General features: G+C 38.9%; 1 long non-coding RNA gene across 1 annotated transcript in view; it reads left to right on the top strand.

Annotated features, from left to right (window-relative positions):
• LOC148819987 (uncharacterized) overlaps positions 1-22,593 on the top strand; it is a 31,018-nt gene that overhangs the window by 2,944 nt on the left and 5,481 nt on the right. The gene's annotated exons all lie outside the window — the stretch shown is intronic.

Below are 22,593 nucleotides of genomic sequence, written 5' to 3'. Positions count from 1 at the left end.
ATTATTTCAAACCCCTTTTAGCATTATTTCATGTGTTAAGTCTCCATGGCTCTTTATTTTTTTCTAATTTAACAAATGAACACTACCGAACTCAGATTTAATATTTTTAATCAATGTTTAAACAAATGCACCTGATATCCAGCATCACAAAAATACTTAAACACTACATTTTTCTGAAACAGTAGTCTTTGTTGCCAAATCAAGCAATTCTACACTGAGAAAAATAACTAAGAGAAGAGATCTATTTGATCATTATTTTTTACAGACAAGCCCAGCTGAGCAGGTGATCCAAGGAGACAATTCTCAGTGTATGACACTCCGGTTCCATCCACAGTTGTCTGACATCTCCACTATTTGGCAATGACTGTCTTAGCAAACTGTACTTCATTTCTGCATGAATATGCTTTGGGCATTTATCCACTTGGCTCCTATTTCATCACTCTATGATTGTTGTAACAAAATCCATTCTTACCACTGAAAAAAAACTGAACAAGACAAACAGGAAAGAAACGCAGGGTGGATGAGGGAGAAGTGCTGTACGACCTGTCTCTCAGTTTTCAGAATAAAACGTGTTGCTGTAAGACACGGAGAGCCCAGCAGGCATCAGCTGACTGTCTGCAGCTGCTTGAGCCTTTGGAGATGTTTCCATGGTGACAGGACACAGCTCTTTCCAGTCACCCTGGGTCTCAGGGCTCCATCTCAACAAAACCTCCATTCATTTCGTACATTTCTGGAATTTGAAGCATAGCATCGAGGGGACTGTTGGCTGGTCCTACAGCTGCAGTGTGTGAATACACTACACTTTATATATGGACTTGATATCCTAGGAGACTCAATGCTTGTGTCAAAGACCCTGTTCCCATAAAGAAAGGGTTCGTAATGTCTTTTCAGCCCATGCAAAATGGAGGGATTTAGGGCATCTTAGTGTGAAACTAGCTTCCCTAACCTCAAAGCTTGGTTTATCAAACTGAAGATTGTGTCTTTAACTCTTTACTGTCATTTCAGAGCAGCTAAGGTAGACGCTGACAAAGCTGTGAGCAGAAGGTTGATGCTTAATATGGCATTGTTCTTCGTACAAAATGTTGAACTGTACCGATTACAAACCACTTCCGACTCACAATAACAAAATAAAACCCTTCATTGTTTTAATTTTCTAGGGTCTTAGGCTAATATAATAAAGAAATGTTAAGGTTAGAAATGTCCCATGTAAGAAAAGCATTTTAGGCTTCAAGCCCATACATTTTGGTTTGCGTTCTTTATCTGATGAGGGTGTACTCCAGTCACATGGCGCCTTTGGTCTTTTTAGTCCAAGGCGTCTCCAGTTTTCCACACTGTGTGCCCTGCAGTGTCCGCAGGAGGTGGGGCGGAAGCTCGAGGAGAGGAATGAAACTCTCTGACAACAGCTGCAGGTTCACAGGTGGCGCTGTTTCACAGCCCACTGACGCCCACTTTGCCCTGGACGATTCTCCACTGGCTGGGAAACCCCTGTCACAGCTGGGGGAGGACCAGTCGGCTACGCAGGGGCCACCGAGGCCGCTGAGTGAGCGCCTTCACGGCGTGTTGACTCACGCAGGCCTTCTCAAAATATGTCTTTTTCACAAACGTGTCAAAATGCCTGAGTTTGCATTTTAAATTTTGCCTCTTTTCATCACACATTTTTTTTACCCAGTTCCTGTACAGTACATGTGCATTGTGGTGCTAGTGATGGTGAAAAAAACATGATTTGGATATTTTTTAGGGCAGTTAGACCAGTCCGACTTCAAATTGCACGCTTTTGTTAAAGTATAATTAGTCATGTCATGCAACTTGCCCATAAATGAAATTGGATATTTGTTTGCAGTGACTCGTCTGGCATATATATAAAACATTAAACAAATAATTTACTTAATACATTCCCAACTGTATGGAAATCTGTTCTGCAGTCACCCCTTGGGGATAAATTGCCCATATGCATTTCATTCAGAGCATATGGCAGCGTTTTTTATCTCGTTATACCAAATGATCATCAATGCATGAAAGACCTTTTCCATTTAGTATGCTCCATGTGCAGTTTCTTAGTGCAGAAAAGGTTCTGAGATTTCAAAGCCGAATCTGGAGTGTTTTCCGATAAAGCTCTGCAGATGCGTTTGTCATTAAAACCTCATTATCACATTCCCTCTGTTCTCTCCCCCACCCCAATATCTCAAAATCCCTTATCAGTTTTATCCAGGAGGAATGCTGCAGTCATTGTACAGGTGCCATAGAAATGCATTCTCTGCCTTTGATGTCTCCCTCCTTTGGCAGACATGCAGAGAGCATGATATCACCAGGTGCTTCACTGTGAAGCTGGGGGTAACAGCTACCAGTTACCCTAGTTACCAGTTGTAATCACCTCTGGTCACGAACCAGACTGCTCTCAATGCAGCTAAATTACAGGGGAGCTGTATCAAAAGATCACAGTTTATTTTTGTATGGGGGACTTCAGGAAGAGGGGCAGGTACTAGCAGAGATGGTTGTGGAGGGGGGGGGTTCCAATTTTCTTTTGTTTTTGGCAGCTGGTTCTTCCTTAAATCCAGCAGGGTCTGAGCGAGAAGTTTTTTATCGAAATGCAGGCCCCAGGCCTCCTAAATAAAACCATTAGGCAAAGTGTTCGACCATCATGACTGATGTCAAGCTGAATGATTCACATAGCGCTCCTTCTTGAGATCAAAACAAAACTGCCAGAATAACTTCAGAAAGATGCAACAACAGGTCTTGAATAGCTAGCTGTGTTAAGTACGGTACGTAATGTTTAACTTGCAAGATCTGACAAACATTTTAGAGCTATTACTTGTGAGTCTATGAATCCTTAAATGGATATTTACACATTTAATAGTGGGACTTAGAAGACAACCAAATTTATATTCCAGGAGAATAAGAGCAGGGGAGAAAGAAAGTACTATATTCCAGGAGTACCTTAAGCCTTAAACAGTCCGTGTTGCATCCTAAAAAATGATTTAATATCAGAAGCCACTGATACAAGAGCACAATTATCACTAGCATTCATCTTTAAGTGTTGTTAACCACATATTTACCTTACTCCTTTTAGATCGTAAAGCATTTACAGTATGTATCTCCACTGTTTAGCATCCTGTTTAACTATTGCTCTGTATCCTCCTTTCTGAAGGTTTTCTGTGTTGCTAGCTTCAGCTGATTGTTGCTATGGTAACAAGAGCCAGCAGACAACAGACGACCATTTCTAAAAGAGAACTGTAATACAGTGACAGTAGATGTGAGAGAAGATGTGCTCACTGTTTTTTTTTTTCAAGAATATGAGATATTCACAAGGCACACTGTGACGCTGGCAACTCAAAAAAACTGAGAAAGCACATGATTTGGATTTTCAATTAATTTTTTTTATAGGTTAGGCCTTTCTTCTGCACACTTCCTATACTGTATATTGAAGAACATTGGTGCTGCGTGGGTTGTCTTTCTGATTTCGGGGGGTGAATCAGATTTATTGGCATGCTTCAGAGAGCAATGCTTTTTCACTCACAGTGCCATTCCATTTTTGAAAAAGCATGTTTGAACAGCAGCATTAAAACTCTTTCTGGTCCACTTTGAAGAAAGTTGAGGCACATAATCAAAAATGATGCAGCTAGGTTTCTGTTAATTTTTCTAGGTGGCAGATGCCACACTGGATAATGTGTAAGTTGGCGACAAAAATTAATCTTCTATTTTTACCAGGAGACGACACTGCAGACGTGCTGTAACTATCTTTATTGACTCCAGATAGAAATCAAATTGACAGCAGAAATCTGTCAGCACATTCTTGAAGGGATTTGGAAATATTATGGATCAAGCTATAGAAACCTATTGTTCCCCAGTTAAAGAAAATAAAGGATTGATAACTTGAACCACTGAAAATCAACTAAAATTAGAACAAGTTGTGGAATGGATAATGTAAGAAAAGAAGTGAATATCGCTCAGTGATCAATGCTTAACTCTAAATGTGTTCATAATGCAGATTTCATTGGTCATACAGAGTAGCAGGTTTGATTTTTCCCGTCAAAACCTAAAACTACAGAGCAAGGATGAACCTTTTTTAAACACTTGTGTCCTGATCTATATTTGATATAAAAACAGGATGGTGGAACACTGGCCTGTGTTGTTCTGTAAAATCTGACTACTGCACATCTCCCTTTTAAATCTGTGTATCCAGACAACAGCTGTTGCTAATGCTTCACATGCCCTGTAATTAAAGACAGTACATGTTTATTTCCCAACCATTATATTTACAAGTAATGTTTAGGTTTGCGTGAATAAACATTACCTTTGGCACTTAATACCAGGCCTTCTTATCTGTATACATTTATTAAAATATCAGTCAGTGTTATCTATTGATACACTTTGGCATGCTTGCTTTAAATGTGTATGTAGCTGTGATGTTTTAACATCCTCTGCCTAAAACGCATCTTTAAAAAACAGCGCTAACAAGCTTGCTTCCCCTGTTGTTAGCAGATTTATTTATAACTATTATAAATTACCTCATTCCCACTTCAGCTATGCATAAATTCCAAGTTAAGCATGTTTTTGTTAATTGCAAGTTTCTGTTAATTGCTAAGCAATTTTAATTGCTTGGCTTTTCTGTCATCGTTGATTAATAGAAATTATGTGGTGGAGATCAAGGTCCAGTTCCTCTAATTAGAGTTCATAATTTCAGGGAACAAGATGGTTTTCCTTTTAGCCACCTTTTAACTTTTAGCAAATCTGTCTCTGCAAGGCGTGGTTAGAGCACGGCATGGCTTTTTTGACTCCTGGCATTCATTGTCCCTATCCATTATTTGTCCCAGTCCCTTTATCAGTAAGAATCACCCAGGATTTGAAGCTCAATATATGACTGTAGAGGGGAGAAACGTTGTTGGTGCAACCTTAGCTTTTCAAAATTCCTTATCTGTGATTGTTAGATAATTAAAACCTTGTTCTTGACATCAGAAGCATATGTTCACAAATGTCTTTAGCTCCATTAGTCTTGTTCTGAATACAGCACTGCCTGACCAGCTCCTACGTTACAAAGTTAGCTTGTAAATTATGAATTGGTTTAGAGAAGTAAGAAACTGATAGAAGATAGTGTAGATCCCAATGAATAAATGGAAAATCCCCAAAAAGTGCTGAAGGAAACCAGTTTTTTATTGTCATATGTCCAATCTATTACAGTATACAGTGCAAACAAAGGTATTTATTAGTCATTAACTATTTCGAGTCAGAGCCATGTTAACACATCAGCTGTTAACGCTAAGCACATGAATCATTAGATAATTTTTAAACTACATTAACCCAGGTTGCGAAATTATATCAGCGTACAGTTTGTGCCATCATCCCTAACGTTAGGTAATTTGATTTAGTTTCAGATTTCTGGAAGAAGATGGGTCTGTTCCAAATGTACTGGGCCATTAAGAGAACTTTAGTATTGTCTCATTACTCACAAATGTAATAGGATACTGAAACATGGAAAAAACGTCTACTGTAAGTATCTGCAATCTCCACATACAGATGATTTGTAAAGATCGAATGGAGTCTGTGACACTAGGACGATTCACCTGGTTCACTGTAGTGTATATTTGAAAGAAGATCACGTGACATTTGAAATGTTGTTCTTACACTTTCCTCATTCCAAATTCCCATTTCTGTTGGGGAATGTGACACCCTAAAAGCTATGTTTCAGTGAAGTGTAGATAATGATTTGCTGTGGTCATTGAGTTCCTGACTGAGAAGACTATAAGTGTAACCATGGCCTCATAGATGGATCTAAAATCTCTGCGGCAGATTATCTGAAAAATGATCATGGTTTTTAGTCTGTACTTTTTACACTGGAGGATGTTTCGATTGACTACAGGTAATGTATGAACAGCCAAGTTACATACATCAGTTAGAAACTGAGCTTTCAACAAAGACTGGTAACAAATGAACCTTTTATTTATTGGTTTCCATGTTTTCTGAACCTCATATAACGGCACATCTTTTAGACTGTATGGTCTGTTGGTCTCCTATTGCCTGAGAGACAGTGCCAAATCTGAATAATCATGTAACATGCAATCAACAATGAACATTCGACATAAATCACAGGAAACACACAATGTCCTTGCGGCTGAATACAAAGTCTGTGACTATACAGAAGATCTCAACGGCTGAATCACTGTGCTGCCTTTTTAGCTCGATTCCGTGACAGACAATTGTTAGGGGATCAGGGAGGATGGGTTTTACGGAGCCCTAGCTGTGAGAGGGGAGAAAAAAAAGCCATTACATGCCGTGCCTAGATCCTCAGACTGCTACTGCTCTCAAACAACATGCTGGAAATGTTTCCCTGGATGGAGGGAGGAGGGAGAAGATTAATAATTGATAAAATCAAGAAGAAAGCCGATATGTTTGTCATGTTTTCTAGTTCTTCCTGGGTTCTGTGGGGTGCCTGGTGTTGGGATGAGTGTGTGTTTTCCATGGTGCCTTACCCCGTTACCTGTTACCAATTAACATACCAGACCCCTCATCTTTGCTGGCGATGGGGGGCTGGGCCAGGTTCAGTGAAACCCTTTTTGGTAAATAACTATAAATCTGTGGGCCTGCACTGAATAATGCATGACAGCTATATAAAATTAATGCTAGCGCTCCGCAAATCCCAAATTAGATCATTTTAAGTGTTTCTTTTACTCTCTCTCTCTCTCTCCATTTCAAACATCTTAAGAGCTTATGTCATGGGAGATGAATTTGACTTTTCACTGACTGGTGCAGTAGCTGAATATTAATCTGCTCTCCCCCTCCCCGCATGGCAATAATAATACTGTGGGTATTCTAGCATGGCAGCAGTGAAGAAAGGGGTAACTAGTGTTAGAGTACTGTTCTGCAGGTATCCCATCACCCTTCCTGACACAAGCTGCTGGTTCAATTAGTTAGCCATGCAATTGACAAAGGTAGCAGTTGTTTTCTTCAAAGATAATGGATTTTGCAATTTAACGAAGCATCTTCGTAATTAGCACTGGGTGCATGTGGTGGAACATGTTTGAAGCCTGTAAACAGGGTAAAACTGATCAGGTACGTCTGTCCTGGACTTAATGAGCTGCTCACAGATCAGGCTTTTTCTCGTGTCCTTCTGATATTTCATCCAGCTGTTACCTCGGGCTGGAACTGACTAACCAAACTCCAGTTATGCTTTCTCTGAGTTTCCACATCCTTTCACAGTCTCTTTTTCAGCTCTACACAAGCTCTCTCGCTCTTAGAGTCCCTAGACAGTGCCAGAACACATTTGTTAATATCCCAGGTCTCCTCTCACTCACCTGGGCTCAGCATGATCCTGTCAAACGTGCTGTCCATCCTCAAGGACAACTGCACTGAAACGTCCAGTCACTACAGTCTTTCCAGGCTGGGCAAGAATTATCTGATTCTGAAACCATTCGAAATCAAGGACTTTTTCCAATGCAAAACTAGATAATCCTCCCTTTAAGAGAAGAGTCTGCCTCCTACACTGGTGTTCTGAAGAGATATACAGTATTATTTTGCCTTTAAGTAATATTTCTTTTACATCTTTTTTCCTGTACTGTTCATTGTCTGCAACTTCTGTTGTTCTATTATCCTCAGATAGTGATTGCCTTGCACAGTCAGTAAACTGGAGCCAGTGTGCTGCCAGTATCAATCAGCTGGTGTCAGCTGTGCATAAGCTTGGAAAAGATAGCTGTCAAATGGGTAGGTTACACAGAGGAAGATGAAAGAGCAAAACCTTCGGAACACAGACGCAGTCATACAGCCAACCCAGGGTAACAGAAAAAAATAAATGACCCTAATCGCCCACCTCTTCTTAGTCTTTTTTTATTGAAATTATTTGGGACTGTATAGTTTCAAACATGCTTCCTTAAAATTCACTGAAGCTCGGACTTTAAGACCAACTAATGTTTACAAAGAAAGCATTTGTAAACATAAGAGTAGATATTCACATAAAAAAAAGTTGTTTCATTCCAGTTCTGTAGTCCTCTGTTGCTATTGTTATTACAGCAGTGTGACAGTGAGACGTCTGTACCTCAATAAGCAGCTGGAATTGTATGTGTCTGGAGACTTGTGTCAAAAGAAAAACACTGATCACACTACTGCTCAAAGGACTGTTGCTGTGTATGTGGAACAGATTTGCTTGATCTCTACCCAAGTTAAATAAAGAAGCACAAAGTTCAAAGGAAGTAAGGACGATAAACAGACAGCCTAGCAACATAATTAGAAACCCTCGTTCATTATAAATATTTATGTTTACCTGGCACAGAAGCACCTAGTCCACAATAGTCAAACTATAATAAAATTGTAGCTGCTGTATGTTTGAGCAGGTATGTGTTTATCCTCTGCTCATCTTTACGCCCTGCAGCATCACTCTTAATGGACAGTTTAATGATGCCAATTGTGTCATGTCTTGCACAGAAAGAGATATTTACATCGCTTTTTATTTTTACGCTTTCTTGACCATTGTACAAGTTTTACCATTTAACGGTACAGATTTACCTTTTTACCATTGTAATTTTTACATTTTAATTGGATAAGAAAAACGTTCCACATGTATAGAAATCTATCTTTTTAATTTGTGACATATTCAACGTATTAAATGAGCATTAGCAGTGTCAGATACCAATGATTAATTGCTTGTTTATAAACAGGTCAGATTATTATATATGTATATATATTTACATGATATATATATATTGTATGTACTGTGTGGTTAAATAATACACCATGGGCAGTTTGTTTATTATGCATTCATAAAGTGTCACTTGAAAAACAAAGTTACCTATGTAACCATGTTGTGAAACGCAGCATTGTTATTGTGTGTCTGTTTGATTTTTATGAAGACACAACCTACCGAATGGGTTGATAATGTTATGTTGACCCATATTATATTTTTGAAATGATGTTTTTTCTATGTTTGTAATTATATAATGTCTTTTTCTCCAATCTCTGGCCCAAGGATGAAATCTGAGCCAGTGAACACACTTGCTATGTTTTCATGGATAAGATTTATAAGGGGTGCAGGCTGGCGGACATGTGTTGCAACAGACAGATCATCTCAAAGTGTCATCTTCACTCAGCAGCTCTGGAATCTATGGCATGGCCCTCCACTGCACAGTTGACTGTGTTGTCTGATTAATGGTGCACAATACATATGCAAGTGTCGATAAAACGACAGGCCAGCAGTTCTGAAATGAAAAATCTGTTTGTGGAGAATTCAATCTGAACTTATCCCACTGCATTTCGATAATGCACTTTTCCCACAGACATAATATGACTATGTAAGTCGGCTCCTGATAACTTTGTTTTGAGAACAGAGAGGAAAAGTCTTTAGCTGGGGTGTGTGATTGCTTTGCTTGGCACTGATTATAATTGCTTGTGGGTACATTAGTCTGCCCTAAATATAGGCAAGTAGGATTTCTTTTTAAAATGCAGAGAAGTCATCGCTTGATTGCATTCAAATCAACAACATCTGACAGAAAGAATAGCAAAGCTGCCATTCAGCAAAATCCCAGGCTAATTTATTACATTCCTGAACCTAATGTGGTGATCATTAACAACATGCTGACCTGAATATCTAACTCCACATCAGATAGGAAATCTACATTCCACTATTGATGCAGGATGTTGACACATCTCGCCATCAGTTACAGTTACAAAAAAATGCTTCGAAAATGGTAAAGTATGATAAGTAGAACATCACAACATACCAAGGGCTTGGCAATGAAAAATACTGTCCTGTGCAGTGCAATGGGTGGGCAGTTACATTAGAACCGACACAGCGGATGACCTTTAAGCACCATTAAAATCTCACTTTGCTATCAAACCTCATGTGATTTTCCCAATCACAGAAGAATTCAAGAGAAACGTACGAGCCCACAAGCTGTGATTACTCCTCGGAAGAAGATTAATTTTAATTGACACAAAAATGCAGTGCAAGGTTTTCAATCTCAGCCTAGCACAATGAGTAGAATACCAGCAATACAAGGGTCACGCAGACAGAGACATATTTACAAGACCACCCATGGGGATTTAATAATGCTTTTGCTACATCTCTTAAGAAGTCTTGAGAATGAAATATTATCCTTGAGATTCTGTTTAGTGTTAAGGAGGCCAGCGATTGGTGCAATGACCTATCTGAGCACTACTATCCCTTCCAAAACTAAATGTATTTGCTTCCTTACAGAAGAAAAAGATTAACAAGAGCGAGATTAACCATCTGCACTTTATACAATGGCTTCTGCCGGGAAGTTAAAGCTTTCTTTCTCTTCCAAAGCTCAACTTTCAGGAAACCAAGCTGACACAATGTAAGCCATGACATTTTACAGTAGAATGTCAGTTACAGATTAATAAACAAGTTGTGAAGATGGATGCAGAGCACAATGATTAAATGCTATCATCAGGGCTTTTAATGGAGTGCTAGTCCTTGGCAAATCGGATCATATCTTTTTGCTCACTAGTGTACAATTCAGAATCACTGTGAGAAGAAAGTGACAGCAGTCAGAAGCAGAAGTCGGATAGATGCAGACAATTGTGTGGCAACAGTAGTTCTTGCACGGAAATAGTCTGACAGGGAAATCAAGTAAAATCCAACTGTTTGTTTACTTGTGTAGTAAATAGTTTATTTTATTTTTCAATCAAAAATTCAGTCATTGCGGTTGAAAAAGCTTTCCTTCATTTCATAAATCGAGGGAGTCTGATGACAAACTACATCACACTTTGCACTTGCTTAGCTGATATAAAAATTAATCAACATTAAGAATAGTAATTTATCCTAAAAATAGAAAATTATACTTCAGTGTTTTTGTGAGGTACAGCTTTAAAACTTCATTATCTCGTTGAGCTAAACTATTCTCTCCAGCTTTGCCAGCGCTGGGGCCCTGAGTTCTCCCCATGTTCACATGGGTTTCCACCAGGTGCTCCAGTTTCCTCCCACAGCCCAAAGACATACTGGTCGGTTAACTAGCTTCTGGAAAAATTCTGGAATAGCTTCTGGTGTGAGTGTCAGTATGTGTGTGTCTGCCCTGTAATGGACTGGCATCCCATCCAGGTTGTACCCTGCCTTGCACCCATTGCTTGCTGGGAAGGCTCTGGCTCTCCCGCGATACTGTGTTGGATAGCCATTAGAAAATAGATGGATGGATGCTCTCGCCAGTTTTCTTGCTATGGTTTATTCATCTTCTGAAAGAACGAACTTCTGAGTTATATAACTGTATTATTCAAGTGAATGGCTACTATACTTTGTACTGTATTGCATAGTGATGTGGGAAACAGCACTGAACACTATGCACAAAAGTCCCCCCACCCCCAGACTGGACATACTATAACAGGAGAACAAAGCCCATAGCCTGTGGTTGTCAGTCAGGATTAGGGCTTGACATCAGCTCTGCATTATTATTTGCAGAGCGACAATGGTGACAGCTCAGATTTAAGTCCTGCTTCAGAAGCTTCACCATTTTCCAGGCAGACATTGCAAGGTCATCGTCTGTAGCCTTTAGCTCTGCTGGCTGCCAGCTATTCATCCTGTTTGCAACCCATTTAAGCCATTGTCATCTGCCTCCCCTGATCTCCCTTCCAACTCCAGTAGCTTAATGACATGGATATCACAATGCAGGATGGGATCAGGTTAATGGGTGGCATTAGGACTCATGCACTTGTTGGTAGACACGCCGTTTCATTATGAGGTATGACGTTAGAGGTGAGCTCAGGTTTCGGCAATGTATCATCAATGTCATGGCAGCTGCCGCCAATGCTGGAACTGAAAACTTTCCAAGGTGACTACCGCAGCACCTAAGCTCAGACGCGCCCTTCTGTTCTGGTGAGAATATGGCTGGAGTCTGATCACAAGCGTGCTGGTCATCCATCCTTCTGTTTTCTAACTGTTTCAACCAAATCAGGGACTGATTGTTTTAAAATAAATGTCTGTCTTCATGTTCATGTTTGCACATTTGCAGTGTAAATTCATCTGTGACTATACTGTGTATAGGTAACTCCCCAATAACCCCTACAATAAGCCATTGTTAAAACAATCTTTAAAAAGCAATGCCATTATACCACTCCTCATAAGTCTTACTTGAAGAGTTGCAATATTTAAATAATATGTTGTCAGATATGTCCTAGTAGCTTAAAAAGATATTTAATTTAATGCCAAACTCAAGCTTACTTCTTTAATGAGTATACAGATAGCCCTGCACATGAACCACACTCACTGCAGTAAGAGAACAATTTCCCTTAAGTACTATATTGCTTCCTTTACTGTGATCTCTAGACCTCAACATTGTACAGTCTGCATTTTTTTTCTGAAAAGATATTTTAATAGTCATTTAAATTTGTGAACTGCAGACTGGAAGTGCCTGCTGCAATACATCGATGGCCGTGAAATTATATTCAATTGCACGATTTGCTACGGATCTCTCACTGTTGGATCTCTGGTATTGTATCTGGTATCGAGGGCAGGGTTAGAACTAATGTCAGTTGTGGGAAAGACTAATTAGTGGCTTGATGTGAAATATTGGATGCTCACAGTGCATTACATTCATGACACAATGAGAATTTTCCATGCTGTTCAAAGCAATTAGCATTAGAAGTAAGAGTTACAATATGTGTGGGGGGTAACACGCTACTGAACAACTTAAAAAATGAAATATAACATATATACTCACAAATACTGCTCCAAGATCAGAACATGTCGCATGATATTGGTTAAAATAATAATCCTGAGTGGCAGTTCCAAATATAGACCTGAAAGTTCATCAATGAGCTGTTGTGAATCAGCAAGGCTTTCTACAGGAAATGCCATCTAAATATTTACAGAGCTGACACGTAGGGAAGTAGAGCTATGCTGAGACACAGGCAAGGAAGAAGGCAGAGGCGAGAGAGGGTAGCTGCAATTCAATCTAGGAGGTTTTAGGTTTCCCTGATGAGAACAGACATCTAAAACCAGGCTCGCAAGATCGCTGTCAGAGGAGTCCTTTCTTCAGCTGCCAGCACATCTCTCAGTCATTTCTGAAAGGATAAAATATCAGGTAAATTAATCAGCACTGTTCGCCCAGCGCTGCCCATCTCCTCTGCCCTCCACCAATACTGCCCACCACCCATCTACCCATCTGAAAAAACAACCACCAGCAAACAAGTCCTTGGGTTCGTGGCTGTCATCAGCAATGAAGGCCCCAGACATCAACCCCGAATCAGAAACTCCATCCCTTCTACCTTTCTTTCCCATGCCCTTACATTCTGTAGATGGGAGCAAGAGAATGATTGCAAATGTGAAAAAAGAGCTGCCAGAGCTTAATCAAGCACCGAGGCCTCTAACAGCTACATGCACGCCCTTGGACATGATGCAGTGGGTGTTTTATTCTGAGGAAGTGTGGAACTATATTTGTTTCCATGTGGAGCAGAGAGAAAGCAAAGCAAGCAGAGTGGTGCCACATGCACCATGCAAAATCCTAGCCGTTCAGAAACCCCGTTCCAGCTTTGATATATCTTGAATTACACGGACAAACAATTCAGCAAAACTCCCCTCCTCCCCCTCCTGGAATTATACTGAGAACAGTTTTTCTGTTGAAGGGCATGGGGCATATCATCTCCACAACAAACAAAAAAGATTGAACTGTGCCAGAGTTAAAGAGATCAGAACCTAAGAAAAGTTACAAATGAGAGGAGGCCAATTGGGCCATCTGGCCTTTGGAATTTGTTTAGGAAAATGACACACATTGGTGTATTTAAAAAATAAAATTGAACAAATTAAAAGGTTACTATCCACTTATAATGTTAAAAATCGAACGCTTCCTTATCCCACCTTTATTCTATTTAAGACTCTTAAAACAGAAGAGTCTTAAAAAAAAGAAAGGACGGGCTTCAAAGGGATTAATGCACATTTCGATTCCCATTTTTTAAGAGGAGCAATAAGTGGACCATTGGTTTTGCTTTCATAGCTGACGAATCTAATCTGCTGGGTCCCTGATTTCACTTAAGCTGTTCCATTTCTATTTTGGTTCAATATTTCAGATGATCATCACACCTTCAAGGGAAAAATCTACACAACTGGTCTACTTTACAGTATATTCTTTACAATATAATACTATTATGAAGACATAAGAGTTTTCCCCATACTTCTTACTCCCATTTTAAGCAGAAAAGTTTCTGTGTTTAAGATCTCCTCTAGAGCTTTCTTGTCATGAAAGCATTTCCCTTCCTCTGGTTGACGTGCAATGCTTAACAAGGTTAGGTACTATGATTTTGCAACCCTGAGAGAAGGAGATAGGGGACACCAGACCTTGACTGGCTCAAATGAATGAAATGTCATGTCTGCTTAGAGCAAGATGTGCTTTCCCTAAAGGCCAGCGTCTGCAGTGATGATAAACATTCTGGACGTACAAGCCATCCACAAAGAAATGATCTGAATCTGGGAAAGGGTTTCAAATAATAAGGCTTTCTGTGCAGATGGGTTCTTGTCTTCCAATGTCCTTCTTTTTTTACAGGAGCTGATTATTGCTTGGATAATTGCTTTACATGAATAGGTCTGTCAGCTGCAAGCTGAGACATCCTGGAGCAATTTCAGACCTGGACTTTACAGATGTAGGCTATGCAGCTAAACCTTTTTAAGAGCTACAAAACATCTAAAACTAGTAAACTAAAAGTGGTGATTGAAATTTCAAAATATATTTTATAGCATAATATAAAAAATAGAATGCTTTCAGGGCTTGTAAGTATTTCCTTTAAATGGTACAGCGAATCACAATGGCATTTGCAAGAACTACAGGTGGTAATATTGTTAATACATAACAATTCATGGCTTGGAATACACTAGTGCAATGGGTTTGTTATTTTATATCATGGTGCATTATTTTTTCTATTGTTCATGCTGGTGTTTCAGATGTATCAATACAAGTGATGCATGAACTCATTACAAGTGAATGGAGAGTAAAAATTATGTTTGAGACTTTGACAACATCGCATCAAAATCACTGATGTCACAATGACGTTAGAGTGAAAACAACCACCTGATCTACCTATAAACCACAGCAAAGTTTCTGGAGTTCCTATGACCAAAGGAGAGAAAGATTGATGCAAATTCACTAGGTGTAATTCTTTCCAGTTTTTCAACAAATAAGATCTTCAAAGGTTTCATGCATTCCATCGTACAGAACGCTCCATAAAATGTGTACACCCTTTCACCGCTGCCTACAAGAATGCTTTCAGAGATGAGAGCCACGTAAATATAATCTGACCTTTAAAGGAATGAACAGTCTTAAAGGCTGAGTCACTCATAACAGTTTCCTGATAGAGCTGATGGAACATTTCAAAGTCACACTTACCTACAGTAATAACTGCTTTCCATTATAAAGCTCAGGACTCCTGTCACTATAAAATAACTTTTTACTGATGTCCCTGCAATAGCTCGTGCCTACAGATACTGCAGAGATGTTTTAGAAAAGTAACAGATTTCTGTGTCAAAGTAAATTGAAATACATAGATGCATTTTATTTTTCAAACTTTTAAGGCATCAGTCTTTGCCTTCTCTTCTGTATTTGTACTCCTTGATCACAAATTGATTTGCACTGAGTATAGCAAGATCAGCTAAAGCATACTGTATATAGGCACCTTTTTGTGTCCCATGAGTCATCCATTAACTTTTATTTATTGTATTGTGTTATATATTTTTTGTTTGTGTTTTAAAGCATGAGAATTCTGGATGACACTCCCTTATATATATACACTCCCTTAAGTCAACATAAGAAAAATCTTGTTCACACTTTGGATTAAGTACAGAGTGGCTACATCAGTAAATCACACAATTCAGGTCTGTGTTTATCTATTCTTTTTATATATATTCTGTTTATATATGGTCAACAGCCATATCAGCCTGCAACTTACAACTGGCAATCCACTGAAGCTCAGCAGGTGTGAGCCTGGTCAGTATCAGAATGGGACACTTCTGGGAAACACTAAGATTGCTGCTGGAATAGGGGTTAGTGGGACCAGTTGGGGGTGCTCACCCTGCAGCCTATGTGGGTCCTAATGCCCCAGTATAGCATTAGGACCCACATGTAAAAAGGGTCCTAAAGGGTCCTGTAAAAAGGCATCGTCCTTTGGATGAGATGTAAAACTGAGATCCTGACTCTCTGTTGTCATTAAAAATTCCAGGGTGTTTCTTTAAAAGAGTAGGTGTGTTACCCCGGTGTCCTGGCCAAATTTCCCCCTGGCCTTTACCAAACATGGCCTCCTAATAATCCCCATCTATGAACTGGCTTCATCACTCTGTTCTCCTCCCCACTAATAGCTGGTGTGTGGTGAGCGTACTGGCGCACTATGGCTGTCGTTGCATCATCCAGGTGGGGCTGCATACTGGTGGTGATGGAGGGGATCCCCATTTCATGTAAAGCGCTTTGAGTGGAGTGTCCAGAAAAGCACTATATAAGTGTAAGGAATCAATGAATTATTCTGGATTTTTTAGGGGATCCCTTTAAAAAATGAGAAGTGTCTTGAGGAAGGACATTGTTTCTTGACATTTCCTGTGTGAACGAGATGGATTAACAGGCTATCCCAGCTGTGATCTGTTGGCCTCTGGCTTTCTCAACCAAGTTCGTCACAGCTCTCTCTGCCTGGGACAGTAGTGAGTTATTTATTTTTAGAGCCATACATACAGGAAAGACATTTGGGCAGATCTGGGACAAATCCTTATATATAAAATGTAGATGTGCTTAGATAATAGCTACTGTATCTTATAGAAAAAAATAATTTCACAGATGCAATGTTGTTTTTGAATAAGCAGTGATAGTATAAAATGAAAGAGTTGAAAAGCATTAGAGGTGGTACAAGTGGTACCAGTAGCCAAGAGTGGATTATTTAAAGGAGTTATATTTAATGTTCGTTGATAATAGAAATTCAGGACCTGGAAAAGAATATACTCACTCATGAAGTACTACACAGCGACTGAGAGATCATTGTTGTCAATTTTTTTACATGTATACTTACTGTACCTAATGTAAGGTATTTTCTTAATTTTTTTCTGTAGCAACAAGTCATACATAGTGTATTAGTCGCAATAGTCTGCCTATAGGAACCTGAAGGATTTGAATGACAATGTATGACATTTTGCTGTACAAGGGCTGTAAAATTACAAACATTTATTATATCTTAAAAACAACTCATTGTTCTTTAAAGTTCTTGGTTTAATTCACTGCATACTTTTTTTTTAATGTGCACTAGCCATTTAACCTTATCTCTGTGTGGCAATGGGTGTCATTTTCTTGTGGTGTGACCACATGCTAAAAACAGAAATGCCAATTATAATAATAATAATTGCTTACACTTATATAGCGCTTTTCTGGACACACCACTCAAAGCGCTTTACAGGTAATGGGGACTCCCCTCCACCACCACCAGTGTGTAGAATCCACCTGGATGCCACATCAAATACCATCCAATTATCACAGGCTCGTAGATCAGGACTTCAAATGATGCAAAGAGAACAAATGGGACAATTTTACTTAAATTTCTTGTGCAATGCTCTTTGAAATGCATACTGCCAATGTGTTGACAAATCAGCAGTAAAAAAGAATGACTTAAGCAATAGCAAATTCTTCCCATAAACTCTATGAATGAGTTTCCTTCCTGATTTTTTCCCTTCTCAGCTATAGCTGTGACTTTCTTCTTCAACAGGATGAAACCAGAAAAGCAATGGAAAGTCTGGGCAAAAGTGTGATCATGGGAAATCATGATCTTTTTGCTGAAGTTACTTCTCCTTATGCACAAAATGCCTGTCCTCCTCCACATTTTCTTTGCCGTTTCTTCAATTTGTCACAGCAGTATGTCTTTCTATAAAGGCAAGAGCAATCAGGAATGGAGCTAACGATAACTTGTGGCAACCGAAAGATACATGTAGATCGGTCTGCTGTCCAATCCCCTCTCACCTAGCGCAGGGTTAAAGCCAGACAAGGCATAAATAAAAAATATACGAACACAGACCAATTTTGAACTGCGATTTTCAGAAGATGTATAGTTTGCAAAAAAAAGATTCTACAGATAGTGCTAGGTAATGTCGTTGATGTGTTTTAGCCTGACTGAAGTGCATAAAGCAAGTGTATTAAAAACCAGAGTCGAGTCGACTGCCATGTTGTGTCCTAGCCTGTAACGTGGGACATTACTGATCTTTGCTCCCACCCACCCAGTGTTTACTTTCAAGTTCATCCTGTTTATTTGATCAAATTAATAAATACACATAAGGACTTATCTGCTCAGTTGTCTGCCAGAGAAAACTGTTCTGCTTCCCAAGATTCCAAGAATATGTTGTTTAGGCAAGAGGGGCTGGCCTTGGTCAGCAGTGGTGATGGTGGAGAGGGGCAGTGTGAGATCAGTGAGTTGAGCAGCCTTCACATGTCTTCTTAATGTAAAAGCTCCTTAGTAACACAAGAAACAGGAGGCTTACTGTTACAGCTGAGTTCCCACACGTTCCTTTTGGGATATATTGCATCATTTTTATTGCAACACCTGTTAATATACTATATTGCAGACCTAAATAAGGTTCTTGCTGAGGAAAGTCGATTTGGCAGCAATTCTTGAGAAAGAAACTTTAAAAGAAATCATATAAACCATGCAATGAAATTCAGGGTGTCTGTAAAAAATAATTATATAGAAGGATACTCTTATAATTTAAGAAACAATAAAGGTACTGTTTAAAGCTATGAAACAACACTTGTAAGAAACACTTTTATTCATTTAAGTGTAAACATCAACAGAAATTTTCTGCCATTTCTTGTTGTCTGAGAAAGGCTAAAGTTGATAATGTTCCTTTAAATGTTTCCAAACATAATACCTTTGGACTGAGGCCACTGTAAGCATACTTATGTTAAAAGTATTTTTAAAGTCAGACACAGCTGTTTTGTGTTTTACAGACTTATCTTTCCTTGTATTTTTTTCAGGTTCCAGAAAATACACTGGCCAGAATATAGCATTGGTTTGGGGCCAAAAGTTAAAAGTTAATACAGCAAAGCAATTTATATAAAACAATCTGAATTCCAAGCACGCCAACTTCATGTTAGATAAAAGCACATTTTTCAATCATTGTCTTTTTATTTTTTTAGAAATCTATTTTTCTATTAAAAATAGATATTGCAGCAATGCAATAAGCTTTAGCAATAAACACTGCTCTACTAGCTATGTTACATGAGAAAAAGCAGACTGGATGAAATCTCTTCCTATGAATGTTAGCTTGAGGATTTTGAGAAGTTTTCCACAACAATGAACAGTAATGATTTTCAGTCCAAAACTTCTTCTGGGCAATTCTATCAGATCTGATGCTTTTACAATTGGCACGGGACGGCCCACATTAAATCTGGGATTTTGTCTAAGACAAAAGCAATTTTTGTTGAGATAACATTGGTCGTGCTTGCAATGAGATGATTGCTTGTTGATTTTGACTGCTAGAACTGAGTTATTGGTCCCCGAATCAGAGGAACAATGCAGATCATTGTCTGTAAAGGGGACCTATTATCTGGTTAGGTTTTGGGAATTCTGGAAGTGATACCAAGCCATAGCTAAGTCACAACCTTTTATCCTCATTTCATTAGGCTCACGTAACCCTTCTGGATAACATAACATTAGTTTGTGAGTGGACTTGTGGCATTTGATTGGACGTTTTAAATGTGGGGTCTGCTGTATGGTGCTAGGGCTGGTGTTTCAGATGATTTGTCAAGTCTGCTTATAGCACAAGCATCTGAAGAGCCTGGAGAAGTTGATCTGGTCCAATTAAGCCAATATAATGAAATGATTTTGGTTATTGAGGGGCCAGTCTGACTGAAAACCATACTGACACTTTTGGACCAGGAAGAAGACCTCTGATGTAAATTGTCCCTTCCCAGTTACCCTGCTATGGACTCAAATCCCATTTGAAGGGTAGAGCAATCTTGTCCTCTCAGATCTTCCCAGTGTTTCCTAATAATAGATAAATATTGGTTTATGATTGTAGCTTTCCAGCTGAGGATCTTGAACTGAGACTTTCCCAACATCTTCAGGTCATCACGTCTGATTACTCCAGCAATTTCATCACAGGGTGGTTTTAACTCCAGGTTACATTATGTAATAAGCTATTGACATTTCCAAGGGCACAGAATGTCATGATGATTTATTGAAGAGAGTCTGTAAATAAACAGCCAGACATGCCCAAGAACAAATAGATGCTCACAGTGTCATTTAATCATGTATCTGCCAAAACTGAAGCCATTTACAAAAGTATTGACAATCTTCCTTTTTCTAAAAACTGAAAAAGGCACTGGACAGGAAGCCAAGAGCAATTTTATCTCAATAGTGTAGCTCGTCCTTTATTTTCCCTTGCAGCAATACAGCTTCTTGCAAGGAGAAAAAACATGTTATTTCAACCAAAGTTTCAGTCTTTTTAGAACTGTTTCAGTGTTAAACCATAGTTATATAAAACACTTCCCCAAAGTAGAGTGTGAATGTGCCTTTTCAAATTGAAAACAGAGAGACAAAGGGGGGTCACACAAAACTGCATACTGTGCATTCTCTTGATGTGTCTGTGACACAGCAAAATGGTTATTCAAACAAATGTCTGCTTTACATGAACAGAAAGGCAGCAGTCAAAACAGTGCTTGTAATACCCCCTTTGTATCCATGACTAACCTGTCCTCACAGAAGGAGTGAGAATATACAGTAGAAAGTTCTCCTGTAACACAGGTGGTGTCACTGCCAAAGCTTTGTTGATTTCAGTCGAAGAAAGAGATAAAATATTCACATTCGGTAGGTCTAATTTACCTAATTTATATGTTTTTTCATTGAAAACTATGATTTTTTTATTGTTAGATCTTATCGTTGTGCTCTTACTGTACAGTATATGCGCAAATAAAGCAAATCTCTACCATTTGCCAATCTGAAGCAGGCACTTGACTATTAAATATGTATTCATGTTTACTGCAAGCTCAGCAAGACACAAATAGAGCCAGTCTTTAAATTAGAATAATTCATTGCATTATTAATTTTTGTGGGGCTTAAATTATAATTAATCATTTTTGTGTATACATGCAATAAAAAAGAACAAAAAACAATCAATTAAGAAAAGGAAGTAATTTGCTAACCTTATTGCATTTTTATCGCCTGTCCTTTCTTCATATTTTACAGTGGTTGAATGCCATTTTAATGTGAATTCACATTTTTTTCTTATGTGTGTCTCTTTGTCTCAATGCCACATTCAGGGTATTGTGAATACATTATCACTGCCGAGTTTATGTGACTGTAAACTGCTGACTAAGCTTGTCATTTAGCCTCATGAGCAACAGAGAACTGGGCTACACCTCATTGACACAGGAAGCTCTGAGGAAAATGCTGATGAGGGAGATTGCAGTGCACAATGAGATGCAATGTGACTCAGGAGCTCGTACAGTTACAAGGACTCGGTGCTAAATGTGTTAGCAAAGGCCTATAGCTCCGACAGAATGATTGGTACAAGAAATGACAAACTGTTCTTGAGTTTCCCAGCAGAAATGTTTATAGCTGTTTTTAAGTTTTACCAGTATCCATATTTAGATTTTTAATACATAAATTTTACCTTTTATTTCTATTTGCTATATAAGCTATTATTTCTGTATACATATGTTATATCTTTACATGAAGCTATATAGATGTATATGTGCATATGTGCATAAGTCTAGATATGTATCTGACTATCTTTTCAATTTCAGTAACCTTTCCACAAAGTAACCAAAGTTTTAATTTATAGGAATTCTATATTATAATTCTAAATAGGTAATCAGCACCCACTGCATGGTTAAACTTTTAGGCATAAAATATACAACAAAAGCTCTTTTGCTCATTAATCATGTCAGCATGCTTTTCTTTTCTTTTTTATTTCCATCAACAGCAACTGTATTTTTTTTAATATAGTGTTTAATATAATGCTTCATGCATTGATGTTCAAGCTTATAAAGATTAAAAAAAACAAGCAGTCCTTTCCTGAGAACAATGACACTGAGCAGTTTAGGATGAGGTTCACGGAGGGGCAAGACTTTTTATGAGAAGCAGGAGAAAACTTCGTAAAAAAAATTGCGCAGCTCGGAAAATACTGCGGCTGCGGTTCAGTTTTTTACCACTTGTGAAGGGTTAACATGAGCTCATGCTTCTCATTTCCTCTTCAGAGCCATCTGAACAAACAACCGGGTGACCTCACATTGCTCTGAACAAGGAGGCGGTGCTTTCACGAAAAAAAAAAGAGAGAGAGAACAGCCATGTGACCCTGAAAGGTTGCTCTGGTGGGTGGGCATGCCCAACCGTAGCACAAAACAACAATTCTGGGAAATGCAGACTGGCTGTACAGTACAATTTGCATGTGACTGATTCAGCTTGCTTATCGCTTTCATCACCAGTCAGTGTGCCCTGGGGCTTCTCCGGCTTTGCTTTTCTACTTTTTTTCCCCAAGTCGTAGCATTTTTTAAAAAAAAAAGCATTCACTGTCTCCAGCCATCCACCTAAAATGAGACAAAGGTGCCTCAGGCTGGAACGACGCGCTACACACCAGCCTCGACACGCAGTCAGATTCATGACGGTCGAGGTCCCCGTAGGCCATCTGTCCTTTGTCCGTGTCCTAAAAAT

Source organism: Atractosteus spatula, chromosome 15 (genome assembly GCF_055471065.1).
Source record: "Atractosteus spatula isolate fAtrSpa1 chromosome 15, fAtrSpa1.hap1, whole genome shotgun sequence".
NCBI lineage: Eukaryota > Metazoa > Chordata > Actinopteri > Semionotiformes > Lepisosteidae > Atractosteus > Atractosteus spatula.
Note: the sequence above shows the minus strand (reverse complement) of the source record. Positions and strands in the feature narration are given on the sequence as shown.